This window comes from Callorhinus ursinus, unplaced genomic scaffold, assembly GCF_003265705.2.
Source record: "Callorhinus ursinus isolate GAN/ISIS: 27379988/994484 unplaced genomic scaffold, GSC_fseal_2.0 scaffold25, whole genome shotgun sequence".
NCBI classification, from domain to species: Eukaryota; Metazoa; Chordata; class Mammalia; order Carnivora; family Otariidae; genus Callorhinus; species Callorhinus ursinus.
This window is the reverse complement of record NW_027397087.1, coordinates 9182-23183: the sequence shown is the minus strand read 5'-3', so window position 1 is coordinate 23183 and position 14002 is coordinate 9182. Positions and strand designations below refer to the sequence as shown.

Sequence of the window (14002 nt, the reverse complement as noted above, 5' to 3'; positions counted from 1 at the left end):
GGGCCAGGAAGAGAAAATGTTCTCTTCCCCTTATCTCATGTTGCAAGTTCTAAATGCCTGGATCAGCAAGAAGTGGCTCTTGCCTAGATTAGAGGTGTTCCTTCTTAGGACAAGAACATGCTGACTCCAGAGGAAGGGTGGCTGAGAGAATTCTTTAATGTATCTTTCTTCAAGGATGTTAGTTTAGTCCCATTATGTGCTGAAAGTACACGTCGTTATGTTTATCTGATTGCTGCGAGTATATAGCTGTGTGGAAAATAAACGACAGCATGCAGTTGCAAGTGCTGCCTTTGCTCTGCATCCCCTGTGTCCTGGTTCTTTCGCAGCCCTTACCCAGGGACCCCMACGCACTAGACGTTGACACCAGGGTACAATTCAGTGGTTTTTAGTATATTTACAGAGTTGTGCAACCATCACCAATATCTAATTTCAGAGCACCTTTAATTCAATAGCAAGTTAAACATTTCTTTATTTTTGTTTCCCAAGTTTTCCATTTGGGAAATATCTAGGAAACAATCTCTAGAAAACACTAAATGAAACCAAGTTATGTTTAGGTTTACATGTGAAAATTCTCATGGCCATAGAGCAAAAACAAATCAATAAAGAACGGTCATTATGGTCTGTAATATGTCTGCTAGCTGATATCAGTGTCATCTAACTAAACTTGTGAAGAAATCCTGAATTGTGATTATTTCCATCATGTCCACAGCAGTGTTTAACTTCAGATATATAATCCCATCCTAAAAAGGGGTAGCACCTTTTCCTAAAAAGTCTTGCAATTAAATCTTTTAATATAATCCATTTAGAAAACTTCAAGAGGATCAAAAGAATCTGAGTCCCTGTTATCCTTACAAAAACCTGGTTGAGACTGGTGCTATTTGTGTGGAATAAAACAGATACAATAACCATGAATTCCTCTAGAATTTTAAATTCTATCACTGTATCATCTTCACATCATTAGAAATTTCAGATGTGGAATATGTAACTTTAGCTCCCTGTAAGAAGCCTTACTAAACTATTATTTCATGTTATAGTCTTCAATTTTGTAGAAGGCCAACATAATAAAAGTTCATACAAAGGAAAGTTTGCATCTTTTGTGAAATTACTCATGAAGAATTCTGTTCAATGTCTTTATAAAAACGTTTAAACAATATCTTCCTCTTAGTGAGAAGACTGGGGTACCACCTCATTTCTCGTGATAAACTGATAGTGAGAACTATCCATCCCATTCCAGTTCTTCTGGAAGTTCAGAACTACATTCTCAATCAACTGCTGAAGTTATCAGTACTCATGTATACTGTGAAAGCTACCCTTTCCCCCCAAATTATTACATAGGTTTTATGCTCTGGTTCTTGTTGAGAGGTCTTGAAAAATATTTCTTTCACTGAAGCCATTCTAAAATCTTGTCATAAGTAGTCAGTTTATACACAATAAATATACAAATGAATTGGATCATTGGCTTTTTAATCCCAAACCCAACTGATTAATAGAGATGACAAGATCAATAATAAAATGTGGGATTGGGGGAACTGTATGAACCTTGGGTTAATTGATTTATTTCCCTTTATACTGATTGCTTTATTAACTGAAGTGAGAACGGGAAACTGCTGGTGTTACATAGTCATGGTCTGAATGAGTGAGCTTGTGAACGAGCAAATGAATATGGAAGGAAGAGATAGTTCCACTACTATCAGGAGAAGTCCCTGAAGAAGTCTGGATTGTCCATATTTCAAAGCAAGGGTTGTGGAGATGGCTGCATAACTCCATAAATTTGTTTAAAAATCATTGTGTTTTACACTTAAAATGGGTGAATTTTGGCAGGTAGGTACATTTTATCTTAATAAAGTGGATTTAAAAAAATTAAAAAGGAAGATTCTAAGCAGCCTTAACATGGGAGACAAGCAAACTCTATTGTTGGGCTTGGCTTTAATCATCCCTGTATTGTATTTTATATTATGTCTTAAAATTAAAATTATATTCAGATAAAATTTAGGTGATCACTTTCATATGTCTGGTAGTTGACAGACCCTTCACGTCCACTTTTCTTTATATAGATTCAGAACACAATCTGAAACTTGAGATAATGGAGCTGCAGAATTATTCCTTGGTGTCAGAATTTGTGTTGTATGGACTCTGCACTTCACAACAACTCCAGCATTTTTTCTTTATATTTTTCTCTGGGATATATGTTGCCACCATGCTGGGTAACCTCATCATTGTGGTCACTGTAATTTCTGAACCCCACTTGCCCTCCTCTCCTATGTACTTCCTGCTGGGAAATCTATCTTTCTTAGACATATGGCTAGCCTCGTGTGCCACCCCCAAGATGATCAGGGACTTTCTTAGTGATCGAAAGCTCATTTCCTTTGGAGGATGTATGGCTCAGATCTTCTTCCTGCACTTTATTGGTGTGGCTGAGATGGTACTTCTGGTTTCCATGGCCTATGACAGATATGTGGCTATATGCAAACCTTTGCATTACATGACCATGATGAGCCGGTAGACTTGCGTGGGGCTGGTGTTTGTTTCATGGGTCACTGGATTTGTGCACTCCATCAGTCAAGTAACCTTTACTGTGAATTTAACTTACTGTGGCCTCAATGAGGTGGACAGCTTCTTCTGTGACCTTCCTCTCGTGATCAAGCTTGCCTGCATGGACACTTATGTCTTAGGTATACTTATGATCTCAGACAGTGGGTTGCTCTTCTTGAGCTGTTTTCTGCTCTTCTTGGTCTCTTACAGTTATCCTCATCACTGTCAACAGCGTGCTGCTGGTGGGGTATCCAAAGCACTCTCTACTTGCTCTGCACTCATCATGGTAGTCACACTCTTCTTTGGGCCCTGCATTTTCATTTACGTGCAGCCTTTCATTCGGTTCTCTGTGGACAAGCTCCTGTCTGTGTTTTATACCATTTTTACTCCACTTTTGAACCCCCTTATCTACACATTGAGAAATAAAGAGATGAAAACAACTATGAAGAAACTGCGTAACCAACATGTGACTTCTTACTGAATTCCAGCTTTCCATAGACCTACATGTTCTTACTCATTCAGGGGATATGATTTCTTTAATAGGACTCTGCTCAAAGATTTCATTGTTTTATTGATATAATTTGTATTGTGTTATAGTGCAGAGAAATAGTTGTGGATTATAACAAAAATCATGTATATAGTTTTATTCCTTATAATTTTTATTGCATTTGTGTTATATTACAGAGAAATAGTTGTGGATTACAATGAAAACCATGCATATAGTTTTATTCTATATAATTTCATACTTTAAATAAAATTTTATAACTTTATAGTATCACTACCTTATAATGTAAGATTTATATTACATTATAATAATTATCATTTTATTATATCACTTTATATTATAAATGTAATTTATAAGTATAATATAACTGCATTGTAATGTAATATTAGTATAATCATATAGTAATTACTATGTAATAGAACTTTATGTAAACAGACATAACATGTACATACATATTCAACCCACACATTCACTTTGGAATGGACTTGGCAATTTTCTTTCTGTCTTTGTTAAACCAGATTTCTCTTCCTACTTTGTTTTTTCTACAATATTTATAGAGAGTGATTTTAATTTCCTAATCATAGTTCAATACAGCAAGAGCTGTCAGTTTGTAAGCATTCAAGACATGAGACATTCAGCAGAAGGAAGCTAGTGTGAGAATAAAATACTCTATCAATCATTCTCCTGGTTTTGAAAACCTAACAGGAGGAAAACAAACACTATTTCAAAATCCTATTGATATAAAAAGTATACTTTTTCTTGGAAATGTGTATTATGCTTAAACTTTTTATTGAGAAAATGAATATATGCCAGCGAAATTCAATTACAGAAGTTAATTTTCACACAGGGAAAATCAATATTTTATGGCTCAGTATTTCATGGTGTAAATTGAGTCACTATTTAAAATGCATTGGAGTAGGAAATTGATAAATTTTAACCCGCAGACTTTATTTTTATTTTATTTTATTATTTTATTTTATTTTTTTATTTTATTATGTTATGTTAGTCACTATACAATACATCATTAGTTTCTGATCTGGTGATCCACCATTCATTGTTTTCATATAGCACTCAGTGCTCCATGCAGTACATGCCCTCCTTAATACCCATCACCGGGCTAACCCATCCCCCCACTCCCTTCCCCTCTAAAACCCTCAGTTTGTTTCTCAGAGTCCATAGTCTCTCATGGTTCATCTCTCCCTCCGATTTCTGCCCCTCTTCATTTTCCCTTCCTTCTCCTAATGTCCTCCATGCTATTCCTTATGTTCCACAAATAAGTGAAACCATATGATAATTGACTTTCTCTGCTTGACTTATTTCACTTATCATAATCTCCTCCAGCCCCATCCATGTTGATGTAAAAGTTGGGTATTCATCCTTTCTGATGGCTGAGTAATATTCCATTGTATATATGGACCACACCTTTATCTATTCATCTGTTGAAGGGCATCTCGGCTCTTTCCACAGTTTGGCTATTGTAGACATTGCTGCTATGAACATTGCGGTGCATATTGCCCTTCTTTTCACTACATCTGTGTCTTTGGGGTAAATAGCCAGGAGTGCAGTTGCTGGGTCATAGGGTAGCTCTATTTTTAATTTTTTTGAGGAACCTCCACACTGTTTTCCAAAGTGGCTGTACCAACTTGCATTCCAACCAACAGTGTAAGAGGGTTCCCCTTTCTCCCCAACCTCTCCAACATTTGTTGTTTCTTGCCCTGTCCATTTTTGCCATTCTAACTGGTGTAAGGTGGTATCTCAATGTGGTTTTGAATTGAAATTCCCCGATCGCTATGATGATGAACATTTTTTCATGTGTCTGTTAGCCATTTGTATGTCTTCTTCAGAGAAGTGTCTGTTCATGTCTTCTGCCCATTTTTTGACTTGATTGTTTTTTGGGTGTTGAGTTTGAGAAATTCTTTACTTCTCTAACCCAGAGACTTTAAATAAACACTACATCTACATTGTATCTTACTGAGTTGATTCTGTCCCTTGGGGAGTAATCTATTAGGAAGTGTGTTTGCGTACCACAGAGTCAGATCTTATGCTGAGTTTTTAAATGTCTTTGGATCCTAAAAAGACAATCATATGCAAGAGGGAACATTTGTATTAACTAAACTAATGGTCAAAGAATTCAATCAATTTTCTTATATGTTGATTCTGAAACATCAAACAAAAGGAGAGAATTGGGCAATGATTGGATTACTTGAGTAACGGATGAAACTTCCAATAATTTTAGACAATGTTTTCAATAAGGAGAAGCATGCTCCTGGGTACTTTGGCTTCTCTTATGACTGTAATCTCATACATTTTCATAAACACTAAAAGAAGACAGATTGAAAACTTCCTTGGGATAAATTTCTCAGGAATCTTCTTGCTTGCTACTGTAGTAATACTGTGTTTTGATTTTATAGACATGGGACTTGTCAAATTTTATGACCAATTATATCATATGTGAAAAATTAAAGAGCTTAAAAACTCTACTCTAGCATTATTTACAATAGCCAATATATAGAAGTAATCTGTGTCTAAGGGGAGATGAATGGATAATACAGAATATTAACCAGCCATTATAAAAGAATGAAATGTTACCCTTTAGACAAAATGGCTGGACCTAGATGCTATCATGGTAAGTGACCTAAGTCAGAGAGAGAAAGAAAAATACCTTATGATTTCACTTATATGTGGAGTCTAAAAAAACAAAGGAAACAAACTAAAGAGAAACAGACTTACAGAGAACAAACCTTTGGTTGTCAGATGGGAGGAGGGTGGGGCTGGGCAAAGTAGTTGAAGGGTATTAGAGATACAAACTTCCAGTTATAACATAAATAATTCAGGGATGTGATGCATAGGGAATATTGTCAATAATATAGTAATAACTTTGTAAGTTGACAGTAACTAGATTTCCTGAGGTGATCATTTCATAATGTATAAAAATATTGAATCACTCTGATGTATACCTGAAACTAATAGAATAGTGTATGTCAATTATACTTCAATTAAAACAAAGAGTGGATACCAAAATAGCTTTTAGCAACATGATACCTTACCGTTCTCTTAAATTGTTGAAGAGAGCAAAAAAAGGCTTAAAATCTGAGGGTTAAAAGTTTTATTTATAAACATGCTAGAATACATTGAAATAAAAAAGAAGGAAAATATATTGTGTCTTTATAGGTTAAATCCTGTTATAAATGAACATCATTTCTATGGGAGTCTATTTCCTGTTTTCCTCTTAATGCCTTTATTTTAAACCTTCGCGGGAACATTTGTGTTTCCCTCTGAAGAAATGGGAAAAAAAAAGTGTCGGTTATCCCGACCCCTGCCCCCGTCCTCCAGCCAAATAAGGCCCAGCTGGGAGGGCATTTCTGCTGCCTCTGAAATCTTGAACTAACCATCAAAAGAAAGAGCATCAAGCATCAGTGTTGAGCTAAGGCAGGGAGTGGGCCCTAGAAACCTGTCTGGGGGAGCATCACTGTGTGGGCACCGCCCCAGGCGTGCTGAACATGCAAGTGTTCCAGGCTGTGGTGGATCCTGGGGTGGACGATGCGCAGGCGCAGCAGGGTGTCGTGGCCAGGGCCGCGGGGGCTGCTGGGAGAGCCGCCAACAAAGTGGTCAGGAGGTGGTGCAGCGCTGGCTTGCCTGCCTTCGGACCTCTGTGCTTGCATGTCTCCTGAGCCACCTGGCCGGGCCGGCTGGTGTTGTCCAGAGGGCCTCAGGACAGGATCGGCCACTGGTGGCAAACACACTGGGGGCAAGCCTGGCTGCCTATGTGAGACGGCAGGTGGGCGTGGACTCCTTGAAGGGCAGAGAGGCCTTCCTGACAAACGTGAGTGTGCTTGCCAGCGGGGACTCCTGTGAGGCATGCCCTGCTTCCGGTTAAGGATTCTGTAGCTGTCACCAGCCACTTGTTGTGGACACTGGATCTCCATCAGGTAGGTGGGCCATCAGCACGCGGGGGTCGAGAAGGCGCTGGGTCGTGGAGAAGATCCGGATCGCGTCTTAGTTCAGGGTCTCGCTGTGGAAGATCATGCCCCACGTGTTCTCCTGGTGCAGTGCCTCCACTTTGTGTGATGTTGCTGCAAGTCACGTGCTTGATGGGCCCACATAATGGCCATCTTGAGTGTTCTCTGGATAGGCTTCTGGTATAGCCCTCCGTCCTCCTGGCCATGTAGTTGGGGCCTGTATTGTGGTGATCTTTTCACAGTATATACAAATAGGGAATGAGTCCTAACCTTGGGCAACCATCTGTCGGGGACATGGCAGTGATTTCAGAGTTGTGTGGGTCAGACAGCAGTTGTGGTCAGTCTGGTCCCAAAAATGACTGGGAAAAGAAGCTGTGGTTGTTTCAGTGAGGGGGTGATTAGTACTGTTTTACAGGTCGTCCTAATGAAAATGCCAAAATTGAGGGCTTCCAGAGAGTTCATGAGAACAAGACTCAGAGAAGGGGCTAGTCTGTTAGTGTCTTCCATTTCATCTGAGCCTGCATTATTTTGGGAGGAGAAGCCCATCATAGCCCTTTTATATTCTGCAGTGCTTCCACGGTGCCTGTAACATGGGGAAAAAAAATAGAAAGAAAGAAAAGAGAATTTAAAAGGAAATCTATCTGCCTTAGGATTAATTTCCTTAGTTTTTATTGGTGTAATACTGATTTTTGACTTGGTAGACTTTAGACATTTATTCAATTAATAAATGTCAAGCACCTGCTGTATTTCAGATGACATGATGAACAGAGCTAGTAGTGGACATAAGAGTGTTTAAGAACACACATTCTCTGTGTAGTGGAATAAAAGCAAGGAAACGGTCACAAAATATGCTGTCAAGTCAGGTCTATGATAGAGATAAACATGGTATCTGAGTGCAGGAGGGGGAAACTTAGTCCAGTCCTCATGGTTAGGAAAGACTTCCCTTATTAAAGCAATTTTTCTGTGATTTCCCAAGGATTTTGTATTTTGTCTTATTACTACACACACATAGGGTGCTTAACATAGAACCGGTCCTATAGTAAATGCTGATAGATACTAGATCCCATAGGTATTTGTGATTTTGTAGATCTATCAAGTGGCTCTTGTCTCACCTGCAATCTCTGTCCAGCACTTCATCTTTCTTTGACTTGATCCATGAAGATGGATGTGGACTATTGCACCATCACTTTAGATGCAGAAATCCCTGGATTTTAGTTGTCTGGACTGGAGGAGCATGCCTGCTTGAATTGTTAGTGAAACTTGAGTGAGCAAAGTCACCAGTTTTCCCCGAACTATGGGCTTTTGTAGGGAATTTGTCATTGTCAGCGCACAGGGACCCATAGGTTGTATTTTTTTAAGTTTTTATTTAAATTCTGGTTACTAGGGTGCCTGGATGGCTCAGTGGGTTTTTCATCTGCCTTCAGCTCAGGTCCTGATCCCAGGTTTTGGGTTGGATCCCCAGCTCAGCATGGAGTCTGCTGCTCTTTCTCCCTCTGCCTGTCCCCCCTATTTTGTGACTCTCTTTTCCCCCCTCAAATAAATAAATAAAATCTTAAGAGAATTACAGTTTGTTAACATACAGTGTGATATTTTCAGGTGTACAATATGGTGATTCAACACTTCCCTTCAACACCTGGTGCTCATCACAAGTACTCTGCTTAATCCCCATCACCTTTTTAACCCATCCCCCCACCCACCTCCCCTCTGGTAACAGAGAGTGTTACACTTGAGAGTGTTTCTTGATTTGTCCCCCCCTCTTTTTCCCTCCTTTGCTCTCTTGTGTCTTAAATTCCACCATAGATTTTTTTTTTTAAGTAGGCTTCATGCTCAGCGTGGAGCCAAAAATGGGGCTTGAACCTAAAACCCTGAGATCGAGACCTGAGCTGAAATCAAGAATCAGATACTTAACCGAGTGAGCCACCCGGGCTTTTTCCTCAGTCTTGCTAGGGATTTATTTATTTTGTTGATCTTGCCAAAAAGTCAGGTTTTTATATTCTGATTTTCTCTGTTTCCTGCTCTTCTCCTTATAATGTACTTTTGCTTGCTTTGAGTTTATTTTGCTCTTATTTTTCCAGCTTCTTGATGTGGGAACTTATATAATTGATTTGAGACTTACTTTTTCCTAATATAAGCACTTCATGGTACAAAAATCCCTTTCATTGTTCATTTAACTTTGTCCCATGAATTTTGATATTTTGTATTTTCATCTTCATTCAATCCATTATGTTTTTTTCCAGTCCAATATATTTTTTATTGTACTTGAAATTCCTGCTGTGACTCATAGATTATTTAAATGTATTTTGTTTAGTTTCCAACTGTTTGGAAATATCCAGTTCTCTTTCTGTTCTTGCTTTCCAGTTTGAGTGAACCATAGTTAGAGAACAACCTTTGTACAATTTTAATTGTTTTAAAATTTTTTGAGGTTATTTTATAGCCCAAGATACAGTCTGTTTTGGTAATTGTTTTGTGAGTATTTGAAAAGGCTGTGTATTCTCTTGTAGTTCGATGGTGTATTCAATAAACATTGATTAGGTTCTGTCAGTTGGTGGTATAGTCAAATTCTTCTGTATACCTGCTGAATTTCTGTCTAGTTCTATCAGTTGTTGAGAAAAGGGGCTTTAAAGTCTCTAAATATAATTGTGAATTTGTCTATTTTTCCTTTCAGCCCATTCAGTTTTTGTGTCATATATTTTGCAGTTCTCTTGTTTGGTGTGTGTATACGCACACACACACACATATATACCATTTAGGATTGCTCTTCTTATTGGACTGTCCCCTTTTTTACTGTGTAATGTCCTTTCCTATATCTGGTAATTTTCTTTTGCTCTGAAAGTATCTGATATTAATACAGTTATTCTAGCTTCTTCTGTTGTTTGCATGGTATATCTAATTAATTTTCAACTACTGTATCATTATGTTTGAATTAAGTTTCTTATAGATGGCATTAAAGGGTCATTTTTCCATTTTTGCCAACCTCTCTCCTTAAATTGGTGAATTTGAACTTTTTAATGAAATGTTGATATGTTAAGTCTGAGTCTCCCCATATATTTTTTATTTTGTTTGTTTCCTCATTTTTCACTTCTCTCTTTTTCCCTGCTGTCCTGGGCTTACTTGAATATTTAGAATTTTATTGTGATCTATCTGTAGACTCTTCAGTGTATCTCTTTTTTCTTCCAGCTTTATTGAGATATAGTTGACATACAGTGTTGTGTAAATTTTAGGTATAAGATGTATTGATTTCATACACATAATTTTCAAAATGATTATCACTATAGTGTTAACACCTTCATCACATCACATAATTCTTTTTTGTGGTTAGAACGTTTAATATCTACATTGTGAACAATGCTGTGTAGACCGTGGGCGTGCAGGTATCTCTTTGAGATCCTTTTTTCATTTGTTTTTTATATATATCAAGAAGTGGGGTTGCTGGATTATTTGGTAGTTCCATTTTTAATTTTTTTACTCCTTTCCTTAGTGGCTGCACTAGTTCATATTCCCACCAACAGTGCACAAGGATTCCCTTTTCTCTATATCCTCACCAATACTTATCTCTTGTCTTTTTGATGACCATCATTCTAACATGTGTGAGGTGATAGTTCATTGTGATTTTAATTTACATTTCCCTGATTATTAGTGACATGGGGGAACCATTTCAGGTACCTGTTGGCCAGTTGAATTTTCAGTTTCTCTGCCTATTTCTAAGTTAGATTGTTTATTGATTAATGGATTCATTGCTACTATGTTATATGAGTTCCTTGTATGTTTTGGATATTAACTTCTTTTTTTTTTTTAAAGATCTTATTTATTTGAGAGGGAGAGAGAGAAAAATAGAGAGAGAGCATGCACATGAGCAGGGGAATGGCAGAAGGAGAGGGAGAAGCAGATTCCCTGCTGAGCAGGCAGCCCGATGCACGGCTCAGAGACAAGACCAGAGATCACGACCTGAGCCGAAGGCAGGTGCTTAACTGACTGAGCCATCCAAGTGCCCCTTGGATATTAACTTCTTAACAGATATATGATTTGCAAATATTTTGTCCTATCCTGTAGGTTGCCTTTTCATTTTGTTGTGCAAAAGCTGTTTGATAATGTCCTGCATTTTGATTTTTACTTTTGTAGCTTATGCTTTTGGTGTCCTATCCAAAAACTTGTTGCTAAGACCAATGTCAAGGGATTTTTCCCTATGTTTTCTTCTAGGAATTTTATGGATTCAGGCATTATGTTTAAGTCTTTAATCCATTTCAAGTTAATTTTTTGTGAGTGTTGTAAGACAGGGGTCTAATTTCATTCTTCTGTGAGTAGTTATCCAGTTTTCCAGCACCACTTATTGAAGGGACTGTTCATTCCCCATTGAATATTCTTTACTCTCTTGTCAAATACTAGTCAACTATATATGTGAGGGTTTATTTCTTGGCTTTCAATTGGTCTATATATCTGGTTTTTTTAAATTTTATTTTATTAGGTTAGTCACTATGCAATACATCATTAGTTTTTGATGTAGTGATCCACGATTCATTGTTTTTGTATAACACTCAGTGCTCCATGAAGTATGTGCCCTCCTTAATACTCATCACTGGGCTAACCCATCCCCCCCCAAAAACCCTCAGTTTGTTTCTTGGAGTCCAAAGTCTCTCATGGTTCATCTCTCCCTCCAATTTCCCCTGCTTCATTTTTCCCTTCCTTCTCCTAATGTCCTCCATGCTGTTCCTTGTGGTCCACAAATAAGTGAAACCATATGATAAATGACTTTCTCTGCTTGACTTATTTCACTTAGCATAATCTCCTCCATTCCCATCCATGTTGATGTAAAAGTTGGGCATTCATCCTTTCTGATGGCTGAGTAATATTCCATTGTATATATGGACTGCGTCTTCTTTATCCTCTCATCTGTTGAAGGACATCTTGGCTCTTTCCACAGTTTGGCTATTACAGACATTGCTGCTGTGAACACTGGGGTGCTTATGGCCCTTTTTTTCACTACATCTCTGTCTTTGGGGTAAATACCCAGTAGTGCAATTGCTGGGTCATAGGGTAGTACTATTTTTAATTTTCTGAGGCACCTCCACACTGTTTTCCAAAGTGGCTGTACCAACTTGCATTCCCACCAACAGTGTGAGAGGGTTCCCCTTTCTCCACAACCTCTCCAACATTTGTTGTTTCTTGTCTTGTCAATTTTTGCCATTCTAACTGGTGTAAGGTGGTATCTCAGTGTGGTTTTGATTTGAATTTCCGTGATGGCTATGATGAACATTTTTTTGTGCATCTGTTAGGCATTGGTATGTCTTCTTCGGAGAACTGTCTGTTCATGTCTTCTGCCCATTTTTTGACTGGGTTATTTGTCTTTTGGGTGTTGAGTTTGAGAAGTTCTTTATAGGTCTTGAATACCAGCCCTTTATCTGTAGTGTCTTTTGCAAATATCTTCTCCCATTCTGTGGGTTGCCTCTTTGTTTTGTTGACTGTCCTGTGCAGAAGCTTTTTATCTTGATGAAGTCCCAAAAGTTCATTTTTGCTTTTGTTTCACTAGCTTTTGGAGATGTATTTTGAAAGAAGTTGCTGTGGCTGATGTCAAAGAGGTTGCTGCCTATGTTCTCCTCTAGGATTTTGATGGATTCCTGTCTCCCATTGAGGTTTTTCATCCATTTTGAGTTTATCTTTGTGTATGGTGTTAGAGAAGGTCGAGTTTCATTCTTCTGCATGTGGCTGTCCAATTTTCCCAGCACCATTTATTGAAGAGACTGGCTTTTTTCCATAGGATATTTTTTCCTACTTTGTCGAAGATTATTTGACCATAGAGTTGAGAGTCCATATCTGGGCTCTCTGTTCTGCTCCATTGGTCTATATGTCTGTTTTTGTGCCAGTACCATGCTGTCTTGGTGATCACAGCTTTGTAATATAGCTTGAAATCGGGCAATGCAATGCCTCCAGCTTTGTTTTTCTTTTTCAACATTTCCTTGGCGATTCTGGATCTTTTCTGACAAATTTTAGGATTGTTTGTTCTAGCACTTTGAAAAATGTCATTGGAATTTTGATCAGGATGGTATTGAAGGTATAGATTGCTCTGGGCAGCATAGACATTTTAACAATGTTTATTCTTCTGATCCATGAGCATGGAATGTTCCTCCATCTTTTTGTGTCTTCTTCAATTTCTTTCATGAGGGTTCTGTAGTTCCTAGGGAATAGATCCTTTACCTCTTTGGTTAGGTTTATTCTGAGGTATCTTATGGTTTTTGGTGCTATTGTAAATGGAATCGTTTCTCTAATTTCTGTTTTTACAGTTGCATTATTAGTATATAAGAAAGCAACTGATTTCTGTGCATTGATTTTGTATCCTGCTGCATTACTGAATTGCTGTATGAGTTCTAGTAATTTGGGGGTGGAGTCTTTTGGGTTTTTCACATAAAGTATCATGTCATCTAGGAAAGAGAGTTTGACTTCTTCTTTGCCAATTTGAATACCTTTTATTTCTTTTTGTTGTCTGCTGTTGCTAGGACTTCTAGTATTATGTTGAACGATAGTGGGAAGAGTGGGCTTCCTTGACGTGTTCCTGGTCTTAAGGGAAAGGCTCTCAGCTTTTCCCCATTGAGGATGATATTTGCAGTGGGTTTTTCATAGATGGATTTTATGAACTTGAGGAATGTTCCCTCTATGCCTATACTCTGAAGAGTTTTAATCAGGAAAGGATGCTATATTTTGTCAAATGCTTTTTCTGCATCAAGTGAGAGGACCATATGGTTCTTCTCTCTCCTCTTATTAATGTGTTCTATCACACTGATTGATTTGTGAATGTTGAACCACTCTTGCATCCTGGATATAAATCACACTTGGTCGTGGTGGATGATCCTTTTAATGTATTGTTGGATCCTATTAGCTAGGATTTTGTTGAGGATTTTGGAATCTGTATTCATCAGGGATATCAGTCTGAAATTCTCCTTTTTGATGGGGTCTTTGCCTCATTTGGGGATCAAGGTAATGCTGGCCTCATAGAATAAGTCTGGAAGCTTTCCTT

The 14002-nt window shown here is 38.0% G+C and overlaps 1 pseudogene; it reads left to right on the top strand.

The window, feature by feature from the left end:
• The first annotated feature begins 2056 nt into the window (after nucleotides 1-2056).
• Nucleotides 2057-3013, top strand: LOC112833267 (olfactory receptor 4K14-like; annotated as a pseudogene).
• Nucleotides 3014-14002: the final 10989 nt, after the last annotated feature.